Consider the following 8,332-nt stretch of genomic DNA (forward strand, 5'->3'; position numbering starts at 1 on the left):
TGTAACATGATCATTTTGTGGGGCATTACCGTGATTTTTTATTTTTTATTTTTCAAAAGGAACAAAAATAACCTGCGTTGTCATTTGGATTATACGTGAGGTAAAATTTGCCATTTTACACACAACATGGCTTCAATGTGTCACATTCCTGCATGTTTACTCTGAGTGATGCTTCAAGTGTCTCACCTCACACACAGGGATGACTTTCTCTGTGTACGTGTAAAGTTGGAATGCTAATCCTAATCCCTCAAAGTACCTTTAACCTTTATTTAGCTTTATTTTCTCTCTTAGTTTGGTTTGTCTTAAAGCCTCTTTCATGTTAATGCAAAATGAAGACATGATTTAAAGCGAGCACATATAGCTGCTGATCAAGTCTTGAAGATTTTCTAAAAAAACAAAACTAAATGCAACGGAATGATCTTATAGAACTGCTACATAGCAGAGCAAATTTGTCATGCTTCTTAAACATGCCAGATTTTTACCGTAATCTTTTTAAATGAAGGGGTAAGTATTTGTCAACAGCGGTGTTTCAATGCACCATAAAATACAAACGTCATGTAACAGCTGATTGGTACAACAGCAAAAGGAGACATAAGTGCTAATGAATGTGTTGCCATGCAGGCTGGTTTGATCTTCTTATTCATAAATGTAACGACTATTTTCTCAGCTTTGTTTTGCAAGTGATTCGTGAAGCATGGACATAGGACATTGTGAGGAAAAGGGATGCTCATTTTGACCTTTTGATGCCCATTGCAGCCTTTCTTTATTTCTTTTATGCTTGTGATTGCTTTATGTTGTCATATATCTTACTGTTGTTAAGAGCAACAACTGAAAATGCCTAGCCTCTATGGTCTGTCCATTTATTGCCACCAGAGGCTGCTGTAGATTCATGGAAAGCTAAGCTTTCTTCCATTAACAATGAACAGAAGAAACTAAATGTATATTAGGTATATGTCTAAGTCATAGGGAAAGATATTTATAGTCTATGGGCAGCCGGTGAGAGGAAGACTTCAAATAGGACTTTAGCAATGGTTCACAGCAGGAGGTATAATGAGCACTGAAAGCAGCATTGATCAGCAATGTGGGACTTTCTTTTAACAAGGCACTCAGTTTGGGTTTTGTGCTGGCTTTGACCTTTGACCCATTTCAAGGTTTTCTCCGAAATGCATACATATTATTCACCAGTGTGTATTCTTTCAAATGAAATGCATTTAGTGAGATCTAAAGCCTCCGGCTTCTTTGCTTAAGAATGCCAAATATTTCTTTATGTCATTCGTGTTATATCACCTGGCCCGACTACCACAACTTCTCACTCTTGACAAAGTTGCCATTTTATCTTCCTCAGGTGGCTTTAGTGTGAAGGGGGAAAAAAAGTAAAAGTGAGAGAGGTAGAGGTGAAATCAAATCCCTTTAGCAAACAGTAAAAAGGTCAGTGCTGACGCAGGCCGGGGAACAGGCTGCCCTCCCTCAAGACTATATTCTTAAGTGGCTATAGGTTCTATTTGTAGCATTTTACCTGTTTACTGACTCCCCCATTCCAAAACCAGGTAGCTGCGCAAACATACTGGAGGGTTTGGACAACCTCTTGTGCCACGACGCGAGGGATATATTTCAAGTCAGTGGGCTGTTGTGCCAGACCGCAAAACGCAATATCAAGGCAAACAGGACTCTTATTTATCAGGGCTGGGACGCACAGTTACTCCAAGAACTGGATTGAATTATTTCTGAAATGATTTGATATTAAAGCACACAATATAATTATTTGTTCAGTTAACTGCTTAGAGATGAAAAAGACTGTTGCTGACATTGTGTGTTGAGAAGTCCATCCTTGGAGGACAATTTAATCATTTTGTCTCAAATGAATAGTAATGGACAGGAAATTTGAATGTCTCGTAATGATAATTGAAAATCAACAGGAGATTTAATACCTGGTGCATTGCCATAAATGAGGGTCAGAAGCTCCACTTGTCTGAGGCTACAGTTGTTGTAATAGTCAGGTCTGAGTGAATTCTCTCTTTGTGATCATCTGAGAACGATAAGAAGGCGAACATACTATTCTATCCCTATTGGCATCCTCTCTATAATGTCAGTCGTAATAACTGAGCTATTCAGTTACAAACAGCCCTGTTTTTAAACTGAAGCTGCTGCCAGTCATGAAGTTATTGTCTGACTGCAAAGATTTTTGCGTCTATCAATATTTCACACCTGAATACACAAGAAAATTGGGTCCAAGTTGAAGAATAACTGATTTTTCTTTCACTGCAGAGCTGCCTGAGGACTTGAAGCACACCATCATTCAGTCTGTTGTTTTCTGGCCTTGGCTTTTGCAACTTTCTTTTTAAAAAAAATATAATCACATTCAATCTTAGATTGAGAAACACTACTTTTAAATTGTGGACTGTTTTCCCAGGCACTACATTTGAAAAGTACATATTGGCTTAAATAAATCTTGCATCTATATTTCACTGAAATTAAATATCTTTCAAAAAAATTTTCATGCTAAATTATTATGATCTGCTTAGTGACCCATCCTTTGGTTAATCTATGTTAATATTTTGATAAACATGTACTTTCTATTTGACAGTAAATGGTGTGTTCAATGGCCAGAGTGATGGATGGAGAGACATTTAGTTGACATGTTGGAACAGATTCACACACAAAACTTAAAAGCATGCTATACTAAGCAAATTATTTATATAGCTTATAGATTCATATCAGAGTAGTCCCTCTCATCTCTTAGAAACCGTTAGAAATGTATGCTGGTGTATTTCTCTGCAGCAAATAATCCAGCATGCTGTGTTACATGGACTTTCACATAAAGTCTGCCAAAGCAGCAACTTCGCACAAGGTAGTGTGGAGGTGGGGGGTTGTGTGTTTGTGCTTTAGAATTGAGCTGCTGTGAAATTGTAGTAAATCCTGTTTTATTTTCTATTTGATGTACTACTTTATACTGTGACTGATAGTAGTCTGTTTCTCACTTCCTCCAGAAACTATTGTTATTATGTCTCATAAGACACTTAGAGGGTTTCTTAGAGGGTAACTCAGGTTTAGGTTTCCACAGAGGGCAGCTTACACAGTAAACAGAGAATCCTTGTTGTTTATATGGATCTCAAGGTCAAAAATGTGATTTCAAGGAACAAGGAATTTGGCCTGACTCTGAAGAGAAGGAGACGAGAGGCCGAGTTTGAATGGCTGCAAACTCTTACTGTAACTATACATTTGGAATGTTAAAATCCTGATGAGAAAGACACATGTTCCTATGAGGGAAAACTTGTTAAAATTTCAAGAGACACACTTGTAAAATTTTCTGAATTTAATCCAGTGGCTCCTTGATCAAACCTTTTTATGAGGGCATGCTGATGTTAAATAACTGAATAGTACTTTTAAAGACTCCAACAAGACCAAATAACCCTTAAAACATATCATTTCTTCATGCCAGCTTTTCATTGAATAATAAACTCAGGTATATTTACTATATTCTATACTGGAACTGAAGGTCACACAGTGCATACACTGTCTTCTTCCTTCTGTTTTTTTTCTTTTGCCCACTCATGCCCCATCATGCTATATGCAGCAAACCCCCAGAACCCAGTAGTATTTTCACTTATTTTATCCCACTACATCCCAGTCTTTCTCATGCAGACCCACGGAAACTAGATGTTCTTTCATCACTGTCAAAAAAGAAATAAACAAATTAATGAATTTTCTAACTACTAAGATCTCATGTGTGTACTCAGCCCACCGTAACCGTCAGGAGGGCACCAGGCAACTATGGCCAGCAGTCAGACAGCTATTTTTGGTTCAAATGGAAAATTTTGTTTTTTAGTAGGGACCAACAGCAAAGGACCAGGGGGTAAGAAGTAAGTCTGTGAATCCCGTGGCCTTGTGGGTAACAGTGACCCTCTGCCACACTTTTCTGGCACGAGAGGTCTGCGTGTGGGTTACCAATAAAACGGGGAGAGGGATGCCAAGCCCATAATTTGAGTTTGGGATCTGAATGCGTGTGTGAGTGTGTTTGGTAGGTGGGAGGTATGGAGCACTGGTGAATCCAGAATTAATCATCCCCAAAACGCTTTTAACAAGCAGGAAAATAAATCTTGCAGTACGATCTCTAAGGGGTGAAATAAAGTCAGTGCTCTTCTTTGTGTCAGCATTTTGATAGAAGACAGACGTAATGTGCCACTTAATAAGTCACAAAAACTGTGGAGGCAGAGGATGTGGGCGGAAAAGGATAAATGAGGTGAATAAAGTGCAGCAAGTATAAATTAAAAGGCGAGGCATGAATAAAACTGAGTCTGGTATCACAACCAAGTGGATGAACGTGGAGACATTTGTGTTGGAAGGTTGTTTTAAGGCCAAAGGCAGCTGAAGCAGGCGAGGAAGGGAGACTGCCTGAAGTGAGGCAAGATTTAAAGTAAAAAACCTGCTTTGAAGAGTGAATCATTAGTGCACATGGCCCAAGAGATGTGTTTAATGTTATTAGAAACAGTCCCACTGAGTGAAAGCTCGTTCTCGTCCACGTGTGTATCACATCTCATCACCCACCAACCAGCAGAGTGGGCAGAGTGTTGAAATAACCATGCAGCACGTCCTGTTAGTGCAAAAATGAGAACATTCCAGGTATTTTTTGATATTTGTTAATAAAGACACCTTGAACTGTGAAACAGGTTAAAAACTTCCTTTAAGAGCTAACCGAGTCTTGTTTCACCTGACGGGTGTACGACAAGGGACGTTTAACACAGCCGGGCTGTCTTTGTGCTAGCTGGCTCGACATAACCTGAACCTCCACTGAGCTATAATAGGCACTGTGACAGTTATGAGCTTTCAATTTTAATCCAGGCTTTCCTCCTCAGTCTCTGTGCGTGCTCACATAAAGTGAGGTGTAGAGTTTTCTTCACTAAACTCTGGTCAAAAGTATGTAATTGCTGAAAAGACATCATTGTATTATGATTAAATTTGACATTTAAGATGTCAACATATGATCAGCATTTAAATGCACTGACTGGCTTCTCACCTGACATCCCTAAGTTTACTCTATATCAATCAAGGGCTTTGAATTTGGAAACAATGTCAGACAACATTTAAATGTTGTGTGAGTCGGATTCTGCTGTCTGGATATCATCAGGATAAGAACCAGAGCAAGGCTGGCACGGTTTTGCAGATGATTTAATCTGAACCCCTGAACATCGACCTGCCCTGTAGTGGGATGTGTTCAGCGTAAGCCTGATGGTGATTTAGCCTGGAAAAAAGAGAGCCAACCTGGAGTCACTGAAAACCCTAAATTTGGCTCTAAATACCTGGCTAAGTCTTGAATCTCGATTTGTGGTCGACCCCTCTGCAGAAGGCACAACCTTGGTTTAGGCACAAAAGAAACCTCCCTCTTAAGTACAATACTTAAGAATTTCTGTGGGGTGTCATCTGAGACATCTGCACATTTTTTTCCATTTAACGAAATGCTTTTATTTTTTTCACTCATGCCTAACCATGCCAAAGTGTTATGCTTTGTGAGAAAAAAAAGCAGGGTTTTAAAAGGGATACTTCCACTTAAATTATATTCATTCACATAGACCTAAAATAGAATAGAAAAAACACATAGTTTTGTCCACCAGTACCTAGACCAATTGTATAAACCTTTTCGCAGGATTTACAGTTTCTTTCACCTTTTCTTCCAAATATATGTAAATGAAATGTTGCGGTTCATCTTTTTATTGTCTGTATTGTCTAAAACAGGCGCAGGCAGAATGAGTCGCATCAAATGACTATCAGAGCAAATAGACTGACACAAATTCTAACCAAGTATGACTCTGAGAAGCTTCCAGATCTGTTTTCTGTCATGAGAAAGTGGAGTGAAACAGTCCGCAGTTATAAATACACCTCAACCGTCAGAAAAGCCCACGGTTGGGAGATGATTGCCATGTTTCGCCACCAAAACACAGCTGCTAACTATGTTAGAATAATAACGTTGTCTAAATCTATGAGTGGTGGAGGGTTAAGAGGAGGTAGTCGAACCACACACTCACACACACCGCTTCTCATCCTGTGCCACAGTGATTGTCGGCCCACATGCATGGTGTGTGTCCGCCCAGGAGTTAACCGCCAGCCCAGCCGGCCGTAAAGCATGAGAGTGATTGCATGAGTCATATTTAGAAAGGGCTTCATTTCTACACACGCACACGTTACACATTTATTCACGGAGGTGTATGCATAATAAACACACTCACGTTAACACACGCATGCTGGTGTGTTTCAGACATGACCAGATGTGTTCAAATTTCAACCATATCTCAAAAACCCCCATAATTGCTATGTCCCCTTTGACGTTTCTGTATTTTACTGACCAACACACACAATCAGAAAGGCTTTATCGCTAAAAGTGGCAGCACTGGGGCGAGTTGTTAGACCTACACAAATACCAGACTGCACTATTTATTCATTTGCTATGAAAAGACTCATATGTTCCCCTTACTGTAAAATCTTACGGATTTTGTGTTCCGGGCCTGTAACTAGCATTATTTAAAGAGTCATGAGATGAAAGTTAGAAAAGTAGACCCACTCTAGGGTGTCTCATTTTGGTTTGGCGGAATGCATTACATTTACTTTTGCCTTGATAAGGATTTTTATTAATCATTCAATACATGCAAGTTCAAATGGCAAAGAAAATATTATGTTGGCTTTTTTCAAATTGCAAATATAGTTCCAACTTTTAAAATCTGAGTAAAGCAAAAATAGAAATATGCATTCTTGGTTTGTTATGTAGAGAAAAATGTTTTTTTTTTTACCACTCAGCCAAACACTAATGATAACAACAATCCCTAATTATATGAAATGAATACAAATTGATTGAAATGACCATTATTCTCTGCTCTGTAACACAAGGGACCCGTTTGCTGAGGACACACAGATCTCAGATCAGAGAAAACGGACCAAAGCTACCCAAACCTATGTGAAATCACAAATGCAAACTGCAGATTTAGTATATTTCTGTCACCTTTCATTTGTAAACTACATTACAAACATTATCAAATTCTACAACTATACTTAAGTGGCAGGTATGTCCGAAGGTCTGTACCTGAGGTCTTACCCTATGTGAGCACGTAAAGAGGGAAAGAAAATTCAGTCCGATTGTGATAAAATGTGGTGCAGGTTTATGCGTTAAACTCAGCTGTCTTTACTGGAAAAGGTGGAAAAAATAAGGCCAGTGTTGGAGGTGATCCTCAACTCTATTCTTCGGAATACGGTGTTGCACTATTAAGTGTGTGCACACACGGTCTGTAAAATCTGTGGAACAAGACTTACAACTTGGCTCCTCAAACCACCAAGCATTATCGGATCCTCTGAGCTGTGGCATAGCTACTCCAATATTTGCAGTGCTTCAACTTTCAACATTTTGGTGTTAGAGATTAGCTTGGCTTTTACTCACCAGTCTCCAGCATCATGGAGCTCTGATTTCAAACCTACCCTAAAAATCCTGAATCTGAAATGAAAAACTTGAAAAACAGAACAACATGGTTCTCACTTTTTTCTGTGTGTACTCAAATGACAGAAAAGCATATCTTGTAACTCACATCTGGTGCTGTCTTGGAAGTAGTTTGGGTCTTAGATGGCCAAGTTTCTGGCTCCACACAGATACATCTGGGGTGAATGAAAGTAATTTTTTTTGCTTCAAATGAATTTTTCTGTGTTTTATGCGAATACCTTTCCTGGACTCTGATAGCTTTAGTGCATCTCTGTGCCTGTGTGCATTGACACCCTCATATATATCCAGAATCTTGGAATCTAATGTAAAACCCATTTGCTTGACTAACAGCCTGGTTGAGTGCTTGAAAAGCCAACATTTAGGCTGTGATGGACTGTGACTGCTCAACTGAGCTTCTGCTTTACAGGCATGATAGCTTACTGATTGGATGGCTGTTATTTTGACTGACAGACTGTGTAAATGAGCAGAGCTGTTCACAGGGGTCCTGTGCCAATGGCCGCCTCTGCAACAGGGTCCTGTGAATTTTAACAGCGCTGCGATGCTTGCCTCTATTCTCCAGGAAACCTGGCCCAAACCCATTTAGAACATTTAATCTAAGTTTCTTTATGCGATATGATATATATTCAGAGAGAGGTCATGTTCACTTCAAGCAGGCACATGTGACAATCATTTCAGGCTGTATTGTTTCTATTTCGAATATTATTTGATCTATTTCTATCTCCTTATTAATATCTATGGTATCCTGGCTACATTGCAAAGTTTGCAAAGTAACAGCAACAGATTTTTGTGTGCTTTCCTTCTCTGAATGTGTACCGTGATGTACATGTGTGCACTTCTTTTTGTGTGTATGCAGCT

Source organism: Odontesthes bonariensis, chromosome 14, assembly GCF_027942865.1.
Source record: "Odontesthes bonariensis isolate fOdoBon6 chromosome 14, fOdoBon6.hap1, whole genome shotgun sequence".
Classification (NCBI taxonomy): Eukaryota; Metazoa; Chordata; class Actinopteri; order Atheriniformes; family Atherinopsidae; genus Odontesthes; species Odontesthes bonariensis.